A 13,936-nucleotide genomic window follows, 5' to 3' on the forward strand; every position below is an offset into this window, starting at 1 on the left:
GCCTACAGATACATAGTCACCACACGTTGCAGTAAATATTATGAAGCGCTTTGAGATGTTTTGACAATGTGATAAGGCACTGTATCAAATGCAAGGATTATTATTAATAGTTATTTGAGGTTTCAAAGTTTATTAGATAGAAAGATGAATGTGTCAAGTTGATTGAGTTATTTTTGCATTCTGTGTCATAAAAACATCATGTTAATAGAACTCTAAGGCTATTTAAAAAGACAGATTCAGAGAAATAGTCTCATTATTCCATCCATTTTTTTGCTTCAGCTTCTGTAGAGTGCTGCGGGTTGCAGTTCTCTGAGGAATGGTGGTTCATTCAGTGTAGTGCCTTATTGTGTTGTCAAGACATCTCAAAATACTTTATACGATTGTAAAGTGTAGTGCCTGTGTATTTGTAGGTAAACACAGGAACCAATTTGTGTACAGTAAGGCCCCAAATGGTCATATTTCATCAATTAACCTAGACGATGTGTTTTGACAGGCGAGTTAACCATGAGCTATCACAGTCAAGAACCGATAACACCTTCCACTGGACGTGCACATACATGAACTTCCAGCTCAGTGATGAGTTACCAGGAGTGGCAAGTTAGGCATACATATAAATACATCAATACTGTAAATGAGGTTGGGATATTGACAGCATCATGGCTTAAATGGTAGTGGCAAGTTAAACCAGGGTTGAGTTATGAGGAGTTTACTGTAGTCTTATATTCAGTCTTAATTTTACAAAGATTTACTAAGAACGTACAGCACGGAAATGGCCACTGTACCCAACCAGTCCATGCCAGTGTCTATACTCCACACAAATCTTCACCCATTCCTTACTCACTTCCATACACTTCTATTCCCCTCTTCGTCATTTAAAGATCTAGCTTCCTCTTGAATGCATCTACACCAAATGATTCAACCACCGCTTTAGGCTGCAAGTTCCACAATGTCACTAACCTCTGTGTCAAGTGTTCCTCCTGAATTCTCTTTTAGATCTTATATTTGTGTCCCCTGGTTACAGACTCCCCAACCAATCTTGTACTTCATGTTACAATGCATCCAAAAAAAACTGCGCACCTTCAAATTAAAACTGAATTGAAGACTGCTTTCCCAAATTCTGCACAATCTTAAATTGTAAGACAAGCATATTAAGCTGAAGGACATGAGAACGTGCGGGCTCTCATCTGCACATCGTAACAGACTTCCACACTTCTTCAGAGTTGTGGTTAAAAGTATAAATTATAAAGATAAATAGGTCCAGCAGATCAGCCGATCAGTGCTCTCCTCTCCAGAGAGCAAATATGTCACATAACAGGCTTGCAGTGAGTTGACGGATTATGGGTGTTCTGCTGCTACTGTTATTCATAAGCAATGTTTGTTTACAAAGGAGCCATTGCAGAAAGCAGTGCAGGTGGATGGAGAACGTATCCTGGCTGAGTGCTTCTGCCCAGTTCAATGGGATTGTCTGCCAACTCCCTGTTGCTTGGCAGTGGGGTGTGAAGGAAATTGGACTTAGTCACGTCACATTTTTTGGTTTATTGCAGGAAGTTGGTAGGTTTAATGATTCCTGGCTAACAACAGGGGTAGAGAAATTTCTTGTGCAAGTAGATGTTGTATTAGCATGGCTCAGTTGGTAGCACTCTCGCCTGAGTCATCACGTTGTGGTTACAAGCCTCATGTTGTGGACATTGAGCCATTGGCTAGGCTGACACTCCAGTACAATTAGGACTGTTAAGAATTAAGTTAACAACATAACATCTTATCTTGTCAAGGTTCTCAAAGTGCTTCACAGGATTTACTGTTAAGTATAGTGACTACAATTTGTAAGCAAATGCGACAGTGTGCTGTCTTGACAGAGGTACAATCCTTCAGATGATACACTAAACCGAAGTCTTGTCTTCCTGTTCAGGGGGACGTTAAAGATCCTATAGACCTGTTAGAAAAGAGAAGGGAGTTTTTCCTGGTTCCTGGCCAACACTTTCCCCAGATAAAATTGATCATTTACTTTATGGCTATTTCTGGGACACTGTTGTGCGCAAATTGATTGGCACATTTGTAACCAAAATGCAATCACTACACTTAACAGCAAATTCTGTGAAGCATTTTGAGATGTCTCAATGACATGATAAGATCCTATATCAAATGCAAAGATGATTATTATTATTAGTGGCTTTGGCGATGTTGGCTTTAGAATGAATTCTGGCATAGCATGATCCTTTGGCCATTCTGGATTTTCCAGTGACTTGTTTTATAGTCACAGGGGGATAATAAAATGTTTCAGTAAAATGAGTCAAAACCAACAAAGCAAACTGTATTTTACGGCAGTCCAAGTGGGAATTATACATTATGTATTATAGACTAGCTAACATCAGATGTGCAGTATAATTCAGAGTTGTGGATCTTTTTATGTTATAATTTCATCTCTTTTCCCAGTCACCCCGCCTATGCATTCTTTTAGTTATGAAGGGGCTTGTGCTTTGTGACCTTCCCAGAGCAAAAAANCTGAGCTGGAACCCTCTGAGCAGTGAAATGTTGGGGTCATAAAAATGCTTGTTTGGGAAAATTGTATCATAAATGCCTTCTAAATGCGATGTAAAGTACATCTCCTCCACGTGCATCACACCAACCAATGTAAATTTTTCCGGTTGGAGTAGATTTCTCACATGTTCACATTACTTATATGTGATTTCCAGGAACAGACACATTGTAAGTCACGAGTTGCTTTACTTGCTGTTAAGCATCACTTAACTCATCCAATTTCTAAACAAGCTTTTATAAAAAGATGGGCTATTATGTAGGTAAGAAATTTCTCATGATGTTAATGGTAACATCTTATGCAATGTGTGTTGCAGCGATGCCTCCGTTTATGTGTATCGGGGGGTCAATGGAAGTCTAAAACATGGTGATTTCAAATGTTCCTTTTTTAATAAGGACATTGAGTTGCAGAAAGGGAATTCCTTCAGGCAACAGTCAACCACCCAGGTGGAACTGCTCTGGAATGAGTTCCAACTTGGGAATTGGGAATAACTATTATGAAATCCCATTTGAAATTGCTGTGATGTTGCTGCTGTGTTTTTTGGTTGTTGAGTTAGGAACCTACACTCACACATGGGCAGCAAATCCACTGGCACGTCCTACATCAAGGCAGGCTGCTCACTGTACCGATGCTTGATAAGGTGCACATGTTGATGAATGCATATCGCTTTCATACCAAAGTAGAATAGCAACAGATTACTCTCAGAGTATTTCAACTATTGCAGATAACCAAGGTCATATCACCAAAACTGTGCCAGACCAACAAGGATAGACATCCAAACTATTTTACTGTGTGAGTTTCTGTGAGGGAGAGACGGAGAGTGTACATGTATGTTTAGCCCAGTTGACATTGATGTATTTTGTTCCACTGTTGTGTTGCAATATATTACTTTATAAGCGAGTTTTCTATCAAGGGATAAAATCATTTTCACTTGAAAATAGTTATCATCAAGCTATATTGATGGCAGAGTAAAATTAGAAAGTTTAAAAGTGTTATTTCTGTAATTCTTTTTTAGAGTCTGACTTTTTATTACGCATCCTGAGATGTGAGCGATATGGCAGAGTCAGCATTTATTGCCCATCTGGTTACCCTAAGATGGTGGTGATGCACTTCTCTTTAAAACATTGCAATCCTTGTGGCGATGGTGACCCCATCTATAGTGTTAGGCAGGGAGTTACAGGATTTTGTCCCAGTGATGATGAAGGAACAATGATGTTGAGTTTGTTGGAGGGGAACTTTTAGGTGTTGGTGTTTCCATGCTACCATTGTTCTTATTCTCCTGGATGGTGAAGAAGACAGGACTGGGAGGTGCTGTTGAATAAGGTTGATGAGTTGCTACAGTATATTCTGAGATAGCACACAACGCAGCCACAATGTGTCCGTGAGAAAGGGAGCGAATCTTGAGGATCTGGGATGCTGATCAAGTGAACTCCTTTCTCCTGGATGGTCAATCTTCTCACGTGTTGCAGTATCCAGGCAGGTGGTGAATATTCCATTACACTTCTGAGTTGAGTCCTGTAGATAGTGGGAAGATGTGGAGGAGTTAGGTTAGCCCACCGTGTGTTGCCACAAGATGAATTCCTGCAGTTGAATGCAACTAAGATGTTGATATGACTAGCTTAGTTAAGCTTCTTGTCATTGGTGATTCCCCAAGAAGTTTCTGTTATTCATTGTCGGGTCTCATTGCTCTGTGGTGCTATCCCTCGTGAAGGGTGGTATATAAATGTAATTTATTGTTGTTGTTGTCTCATCGATACGGAGAAATGGCTGGGTTCTCTCTTATTGGAGATGGTCATCGCTTGGCACTTTTGTGGTACGAATGTTATCTGCCGCTGTGAACACTGTGGAATCACCAGCAAACAATCCCACTCCTGACCTTATGGTTCAGGGAAGATCATTGAGGAAGCATCTGAAAATGGTTGAATCAAGTACACTGTGCACTGGGTGCAAACTGGCTGCTACTTTCACATACAAAATACACAGTCAGCACACTTTACAGTAAATCTGTGAAGAGCTTTGAGACATCTCAACACAATGATATATCAAATGCAAGGATTGTTGTTATTATTTAAAGTTACTTATCATTTGAAGTTAATTTATATGGTGTAAACCATAACAGATTCTTAACAAACGTGTTTTTTGAATTTGTTACGAAACATCACATTGTTCCATCCATCACCAAAGCCAAGCTCTGGGAATTAACAACCCTAACTTTGGCACAATGGATCAGAGTGAAACTGGTTTCCAAAATGTTTCAGCTCCTCTTGGATGGAGTTTAGTGAGTCCAATTATTTTTTAGACCACAGAGCCAGCATTTCAATCCTGCTTCAAAGGACATTGATTGAGCGACGTTGCTATTCTATTTTAGCTGCACAGACCACAGACGGACTGAAGCTCCTTATCTGTCTCATCTCAAACCTACTGTAGGAGTGTGGCACTTCAGTTTTTTAGTCCAGCCATCCTGTGGTCTCTTGAGTGCCAATAGGAGCCAGATCATGAACACATTAGGAGCTTGGATTATGTTTCATGTTAAATCGGTTGTAACGTTTGCATTGATAGCATATGAAATGTACAGTAGTAACCTATCTTGAGCCAGAGTGTAATTGTGCTACAGTCTATTTCCTGAGACTCCATGCAGCTCAGCTCACGATAGACCTCCTAACCTACTTACCTGTGGTAACCAGTGCTCTTGGAAAGTATTCCTTAATATGTTTCAGTTGGGACTTTTGGAACTGGAGTTTAGACAAACTATGTTTATAATTTACTGTATTGTATGTTTTTTTATATCGAAAATGCTGTTCTAATAAAATCTCAGCAGAAATATTTCAAAAGCTTGGCATTTTGCAATTCTCAGAATTATGTAAAGCTCTATAAAAAAAAAGTTCTGAATGTTTGAACTCAGTGTATTTCAAACCTCAACCAGAACTCCAAATTAGCACAAGAAACACATATCACAACACAGTTATATAGTTCCGACTAAGTCTGGCTTGAGATAGATCACATTCACCTTTTAATTGACTGTGTTTCCAGCCTGTCCAACTTCAGTTGTCTTAGTGTTGGTTAGGGCACCTGGTTGGCCTTCAACTAAACATATCTGAAAGTGGAACTAGTCCCAAATGAATCTTGCAATAGTATTGCGCTTTAGTAGGTCATAAGCTCATACAAATTACAGCTCACAATGAGGTAATTTGGCCCATCGAGGCTTTGGTGGTGCTTCCTCCCTCACTATAGCTATGTCCTCTAATCGCAATTTCCTGATCTTTCCCCCTATCCCTTTCATGTTGTTTCTCTGTAAATGCTTATCCAAGGCAACTTCTGGTAGCAGTGTGGTGATCAAAGGACTTCTTGCAATGTTCACACCTTCCTCAAGTGATAACCAGATCCTCCCCTCAGAACAATGAGCTGCCCTGGTTTGGTGGCTTGAGATGTAAACACAAATGATAGAATTTACCTCAGTTTGGATCAATTTGGCAACATATATGTGTAAATTGTCTCATATGTGCTGCATTTACATTTTCTGCACTTTATAATTCCTAAGACTAGAAGGGCAAAATGCAAAATGCAGTGCCCCAAGACGCTGCGTGGATTCATCCCTAGCAGTATGGACAGGATGATAGCCCCAAAAGGAAATGATTTGATCCTATGCCCAGTAAACGTGAACAAATACTCATGTTGTGCAGTGGATAACTATATGATGCGTTTATGTTCACTCTACTATAATAAGACCCATGGACCAAAGGTCCATGGGTTGAGTCCTTTACATTCAGCTTTGAGATTGCACTTTTAACTACTACACTGGTAATTAATCCCAAAGAAACTCAATTCTATTTCTTGCCAAAGCCTGGGAGAAAAGCTACTTGCCCAGCTTGAATGCTGTCTAGTGTAACATTGCTTTGAACCTCTATCAGCAACCGCTATGTATTCAGGCATCTTTCCATTCAATGCGCACATTTGGAAATTTTGACTGTGTTCAGATAAGCTGTTCCTTATGGCAGTTCTTTTCTCTGCTAAGTGCAGTAACGGTTGCAATTAAGGACACATTCATATCCTTCTGGGAAGATGAATGTTCAGCTAAGATGACACGCTACAGTAAATGATGTGAAGATTAACAGAAAATGTAAGTGTTGTATACTCTTCCAGTCATTGACTTTACACTGAAATAATAAAATACCAGGACAGTGATTCTTTCCTTCAACTCTGCATCATTTATGGGTTTCCTTTCAGCTACCAGAGTAAATCCACTTGTGTAAACCATTTTACATTTGCCAAGTGCTTGAATCAATTTAAGATCAAAGTATGAAAGAACGCATACCCTGTACGATGACATTTGATGAAATCTTCATGAAATATAATATGACAGAAGAGTGATGCCAACCCATCAGCTAGTGAGAACAGGACTTTAAAAATCTCGGTAACTAAATATTGGTTGGGCAAATAATACATTATAATCTGAAAAAGCCCTGACATCAGTGTGTTTGTATTTGACATGTATTTTCAGCTAAGATGACACCCTACAAGTAAACTGCCTTCAAGACAAAAATAGAACAAGAAGGGAGGTTGGAGAAGTAATGAGAAACAGACAGACATAAATTGAATTGAAAAAGCAGGCATAGGTATGATACAAGTAAGCAAGTAATGAGTTATACACAGTATGCAGTAGTTACATGTAAATATATATTGTATATTTTAGGTATGCATTGAAAGCCTTTACAAACTAAAAGTACACACTGTTTAAATTTCTGTGACATACATGCCTAGAGCTTTTCATCTCATCAAATGTTTCAACATAGACGCGAATGGCATGTCTGTCCAAGGCCCCAAGGCATTTTTGCCTCCTTTTGCCTGTAGTTTATGGTTTCTCACTGCTTCTCCCTATCGTTCTTCTTTCCTCTCTCTCTTTGACATCTCTGGCAAGGGTCAGGGTTGTGGTGCATTTCTGGATGTTAGCCGAAGGTGGGGGGATGTGTGGGTGTGGGAGAGAGAGAAATTCTCCTTGGCTATAACACTTTTTTTCTTAGTATTTCAGAGTTTACAAATTTTGGGCACTCCTTAAATTCAGTTGCAATTGTACAGTTTTCTGTGGGTTCTTTTATTAGGTGCAGAAAACTCAAATTTGAGCTGAAGATTGAGTTTAAGTTTCCAAAATCTGAATACTCTGAATTGCTAAGAAAAATTAAAACAACTAAATCTAAACTAAACAACTAAATCCACTTGCCCCACCACCCAGGTATTTGGTAGCTGAAAGAAACGTCTCCTGGAAATATATAAGACATTTCACACCCTCCTGTATATTGGAATTCAAATTAATTGGCAATTCTCACAGTGACTTTAAAATATAAAGAGAAAGAGAAATTTCACCTGAAGCTTGATACTTTATTGATCATTAACTCCATGCTGTTTGTGGGATATTGCTGTGTGAAAATTGGCTGCCACTTGCACCCACAAAATACACAGTCACATTACTTTACAAAATATCCTGTGAAGCGCTTTGAGACTTCTTGACTACATGATAAGGCACTATATCAAATGCAAGGAGTATTATATTGATGTAGCGTTCAAGAGAATCCAGACTTTGGCAAGTTCTCAAATACAGGATTAATTTTGAAGCTATTTTTCCACAAGTTATGTAGAATAAATTTTGACCCAGTTGGAATTTCTCCCCACATATTAGTAACAGGAGTTGCTATTCAGTAACTGGAAGTGTATCACACCGGTAGAGTTCCTGCAGGTCAACATTACTGTCAGAACTCACTGTTTGCAACACGGAATCTCTGTGACTCTTGTAATGTGTATTGCGCTGTAGCCCCCTGCATACAAATTTGCATGTGTGTATTTTACACATTTGATCAGGTGTTATTGCCAGTGTTACAGAAACTCCATATAATAATGTTGCACAATCGACCTAATTAATTCAAACAGAAATGTGCTGAGAAGTACTACAGTGGAAAGCATATGCTTCAGGATGAAGTACTTATGCTCTTTTACATGCAACCTATATGGTTTGTTGGCCAAGACACTGGGAGAAATTGAGAGGTTTTTAATAATGACTTCAAGTTCCTCACCCTCACCTAGAAATCACTTGATGCCCCAGCATACACCTATCATTGTATTTACCTATAAATGACACAGTCACTACACATCGATTTACCATAGATGTCACAATAAAAACTCCTAAAGCACTTTGAGATGTCTTGACGATGTGATAAGGCACTATATCAAATGTAAGAATTATTACTATGTGAGACCAAGCTGGTCTCGACGACTGAGACAGAGATTTTATTTCTCTGATAAATACTTGTTGTAAACTGCTGTAGAGCTTTCAGTCATAAATGCGGAATTTCTGTTCGATATGAATAAACAATTTGACCACAGATGCTACTGGACACATGGAAGATGATTCAAATTATTTGTGAGAAGAGCTTCTTGGAGGTGATCATAAAGATATTGACTTGTGTTAATTTAATAACACATCATTACACAAACCCAAATATTAAAAAATTGAACAATGCCAAACAAAACCTGCAGTAAGTTTGTATTTTAATGTATTGTGCAGTTATATCCCCAAATTTCACAGTCTTCACTGTGTCTTGGGAGCTGTGAGTGGTGTAAGGAAATTCAGAAGATGAGAATAGTAACTCTCAGTATTTCTTTATTATAGTCAAGTTTGTTCACTGCAAAAAATTGCTGAAAAGAAAAAAAGAGCAGGGAGTTTCTCCTGGTCTCCTGGCCAACAATCCCTCCAAATAAAAATTGGTCATTTACTTCATGGCTATTTGTGGGATATTGCTGTGTGCAACTGGCTGCTGCGTTTTGCCCACAAAATACCTAGTCAATCCACTTTAAATTATATCTTGTACAGCGCTTTGAGATGTCTCAATCAAGTGATAAGACGCTACATCAAATGCAAGGATTATTATTTTTAATAAAATTTCACCTGGGTCTACATTTACTCCATTTATGTGGCACTACAACTACAGTGTTAACAATTTTTCAAATATAATTTTGCAGCTGATGCTATATAGTTCTCCAGAAATGGTTCACAAAATATTGCATAGAACCTTTGAGGGATGGATCATTTGTGTATGGAGTGGCAGCCTTTATGTATGTATTGTTGCAGAGTGAATCCACTTGCTGGCAGAGCCATCTATCTTCATGTGTGGTATAAGGAGGATCAAAATGAGTGAGAAGGATTAGTCCAATTATCAAAGGGAAAATTGAAAAGAAAAAACACATTCACTGAGCTTGTCATTTCTGCGAACCTCTAAATGTGATGTTAGTTATTTCAATGACTTCTCACTGTGCCTTGGCAGGTGTGAGTGGTGCAAGGCAGTGCAGAAGGCAGGGACAGTAGCCCTGAGTATTTCTTTGTCATAATCAAGTTTATTTAGAGCAAAAAGAAACTGAAAGAAGAAAAAAGGCCAGCTCTATTTTACAGATCAGGAATACTGGGGAATAAAACGGATCTTCTTTGGAATCAGAGGTGTCTGACCTTACTGACAGATCCCACGGTCTGTGCTCTGAAATGTGCCGAGGCCTTTTCACCCATTAACATCCTCATATCCCAGTGAATTTGGCGGGATAGCCCTTTAAGTAGGCTGTGTATTAAGTCATAACCTCAGGGTGCACTTCCCACCCCCAGGCAACTGGGAACCAACCACAAAACACACAATAAAATCATGTTAGAAAAGGGTTGTAAAGCACTCCCCATGTTTTCACTTATCTTTGAAGGATTTCACAAACAGTCTTTAGTTTGTCCCTGTAGGTATCTGATAGGAGAGCGTGCTACAAAATGCCAGGCAGCCAAAATGCTTATTAGCAACTGTGACAACCGATTAGTCATGTTTGCTTTAGCTCTTCCTGTCCTTCCTGTTCATATTATGTCGTGTGCATCACTACTTTCTGTCAGGTGTGTGATATGTTTAAAATTGAAGGCAAGACACTGAAATTCTCCTTAATTAATCAATTAAAATTTAAGGGAAATTAAAATTTAGAGGAAGCGATAATAGTAATAATCCTTGCATTTGATATAGCACCTCATCACGTTGTTGAGACTTCTAAAAGTGCTTCACAAAATATACTGTAAAGTGAATAATTACATCTCAATTATTTTCCTAGAATAATGAATGCTGGTTTTAACACTATACCTGTACTAGACCTTTGAATAGATGTGCGCTTTGGAAAGGAATCCTAGAACCATAGAAATCCACAGCACTTGGACCATCATGTCTTTGGAAGAGCCATCCATTCAGGACAATTTATTTGTCTCCAATTTAATTTACATTTAAATTTGACTCCAATGAATTCTGATGAGCCATCTGCTTGGAATTTGATCTGAAGCTGCTTTGCTCCGGGAAATTGCAATTGACAGTGACTGTAGAAAACCCAGCTAGGACTGAATTTTCTCTGATTGACTTTTGTACTATATTTGTTATGTGCTTCTTTTTAACAAGAACAGCTTGCTTTCAGGCAGAATGCTTAACAGTGGCGAAGAGAAGGGAGGTGACCATAGGCATGTTTGAAGAGGAAGGTTTTCAGGTATGATCTGAAGACGGACAAAATGGGGCAAAGCAGAGGGATTGAGGTTGAGTCTTGAGGTGTAGTGGCTGAAATCAATGCATTCCACAGTAGGGAGCCAGTGGAGCATGCCAAGGACTGGGGTGATGGGGCTGCAGAGTTTAGTACAGGTGAGGATATGAATAGTGGGGAATTAATTTGATTTTATGAATGGTGTAGCTGGGGAGACCAGCGAGGGGGGCATTGGAAATATTGACGGAGGAAATGAAAAATGCGTGGATATAAATTTGGGATCTATTAGGTAGGTGTGAGGTATTGTTGCAGATAGGTAGCGTGACGGAGGTGGAGAAAAGCGGTCCTGATTAGGTTCTGGATGTGGGGTAGGAAGGCGAGCTGGGGATCGAACCTGACACCTGGGTTGAGCACAGGTTTCGTAAGTCTGAGGGATAGGCTGGGATGGTTAAGAAGATTGGTGCTGCAGCTGAAAGATGTTGACAGAAAAAGTAGATTTGGATATCATCCACATACAACCACAAAACAACAACAAAATTACATTTGTATAACGCCTTTCACATCAGGAGGATCTCCCAAGGCGCTGAACAATCAGTGTTTTGGACCCGAGCTGGGGGATCGGGATTGGAGAAGGTGGAGAGGAGGGGGGGAAGGAGGGCGACTAAAGGCACGGTCAAAGAGGAGGTTCCTGAAGGAGTATACATGCAGCAGTTGACGCAAGATGATATCACTGAGTGAGTAAATGAGAATGAGGAGGGAGACAAGGATGGAGCCTTGGGGTACCCTGCAGCTGACCGTGTGGGGGTGGGAGGAAAAATTGTTTGCGGCGATAAAGACGTGTCAGTTGGTCAAATAGGACTTGAACCAGGAGCGTGCAGACCCACTGAGGAAGATGAGGGAGAAGAGGAGGTCGAGGAGGATAGCCATGGTCAACTTTAAGTTTGTTTGTTTTAATATTACTGCTCATCCAACAAACTCTACATCATTTAGGAACCAGGAAGGCAATTGACCACTTCCTCATTTTGTAATTTTTTTTTAACTGCTGATCTGACTCTTCAGTGGATGGTTCACCCTTACTGGAAGCCTCTTTGGCTGAGATACCAGATTCCTGACATCTCCAGTATGGTACGATGGCTTTCCATGAATATTAATTAAATATGCTGTAGTTGCTGGCCTGGTAGCTCTTGCCAAGGAGTGATGGGTTCATTTCACAGCAGGCTAGAGACTTAACCTAACTTTGGCCTCAGTTGAATATGTTGTATCAGTTATGTAGCAAGATGCTCAGGTGGAGCACTTTGTGGAGGAAAAGGATTCCACCCCCCCAGGAGGCTGTCTGCAGGATGTCTCGCTCTCTTTTTGAGACTGCTCCTGGGAGGCTGATCAAATAGCAGTGTGAATGTCTGTCTTGTCTGGGGATGTCTGCAGTCTGGCACCCTGGCCAGAGAGATTTGTGGGGAGGGTGAGTTGCACTCTGAAGAATCAAATCAGCTGTAAAAATTAATGACAGAATTAGTCAAACAGCAAGAGGTAAATTGCCTTCCTGAATTGGGACTGAGTCAATCTAAAATCACCGAGGGAGAAAATATACATTTGTAATTCATCCACTGACTAATGGGTATCGTTTTTCTCCTTCTGTTTATCTTGTGAACCATGTCTGATGCTGGATATTAGTCAGGGGACTACACGGACATAGAGGCAGTCAGCAATGGTAGACCTCTGATAATATAACTCCCCCCGCCCACACCACACCCCCTCGACTGCAGAAAATTATATTGCACTATGAGGCCACTATATAAATGAAAGTTGTTGTTGTGAGAATTCAAAGTTGAACTGCCCAGTGGCACAGCTGGTAATGTTGCTGTCTGAATCAGTATTAAGACATAAGGCCTTGGAAGTTCCCAGCTTCAAATCTGTGCCGGTCCATGTTGGGTAAGTTGATCTCAGCCGGGACCATCGTTAGAGTATTTCAATTGGCTTCAGGAACCCTGGCTTAGTGAGTAGAATTGTCAACTAGAATTCCCATTCTTGATCTTACTCCAAGTCTTAACACTCACAGGGATATCTTTCATAATATCTGCAGCTCCTTTGTGAGTGTTCATTCACGTTTCACTATTGGCTTCCACTGCTTTCTCCACCTCTGTTAATTCTTCTGCTAATTCCACTTTAGGAAGGATGTCAAGGCATTGGAGAGGGTGCAAAGGAGATTTACCAGGATGGTACCGGAATGAGGGACTTCAGTTATCAGGAGAGGCTAGAGAAGCTAGCTCTTTGGAGCAGAGCAGGTTAAGAAGAGACTTAATAGAAGTTTTCAAAACTATGAGGGGATTCGATAGGGTGAACAAGGAGAAACTATTTCCATGGCAGGTGGTCAGTAACCTGAGGTCAACGATTTAAAATAGTTGTCAAAAGAAACAGAAGAAGGTGAGGAGAAATTTTTTCACACAGCGAGATGTTCAGATCTGGAATGCATTGCCTGAAAGGGTGTTGGAAGCCGATACGATAACAGCTTTTAAGAGGGAAGTAGATAATTATTTGGGGAGGACAAGTTTGCAGGGCTATGGGGAGAGAGCGGGGGAGTGGGATTGAATTGGATAGCTCTTTTCAAAGAGCCACAGACACTATGGGTCGAATAGCCTCCTTCTATGCTATATAATTCTAAGGTTCAGATTAATGACGGTTTAGTACTGTTCACCCATACTTGATAGAAACTGGGTTGAAACTGCCCCAAACTCATTTCACATCAGATTCAAACAACCAAGTGACAAAAGAGACATTTATCCCAACAGATTTAAACCAACATTCCAAAGAAGAATATGTGCTATTCCAACCTGGAATATCAGTTTTGATAAGATTTTAACGCTAGATAAATTTCAA

At 40.0% G+C, this 13,936-nt stretch overlaps 1 protein-coding gene across 1 annotated transcript in view; it reads left to right on the forward strand.

Moving 5' to 3' along the window:
* The window catches only part of LOC103175881 (collagen alpha-1(XXV) chain), a 355,351-nt gene that overhangs the window by 64,281 nt on the left and 277,134 nt on the right, over positions 1 to 13,936 (forward strand). The window lies entirely within an intron of this gene.

This window comes from Callorhinchus milii, unplaced genomic scaffold (genome assembly GCF_018977255.1).
Source record: "Callorhinchus milii isolate IMCB2004 unplaced genomic scaffold, IMCB_Cmil_1.0 Scaffold1, whole genome shotgun sequence".
NCBI lineage: Eukaryota > Metazoa > Chordata > Chondrichthyes > Chimaeriformes > Callorhinchidae > Callorhinchus > Callorhinchus milii.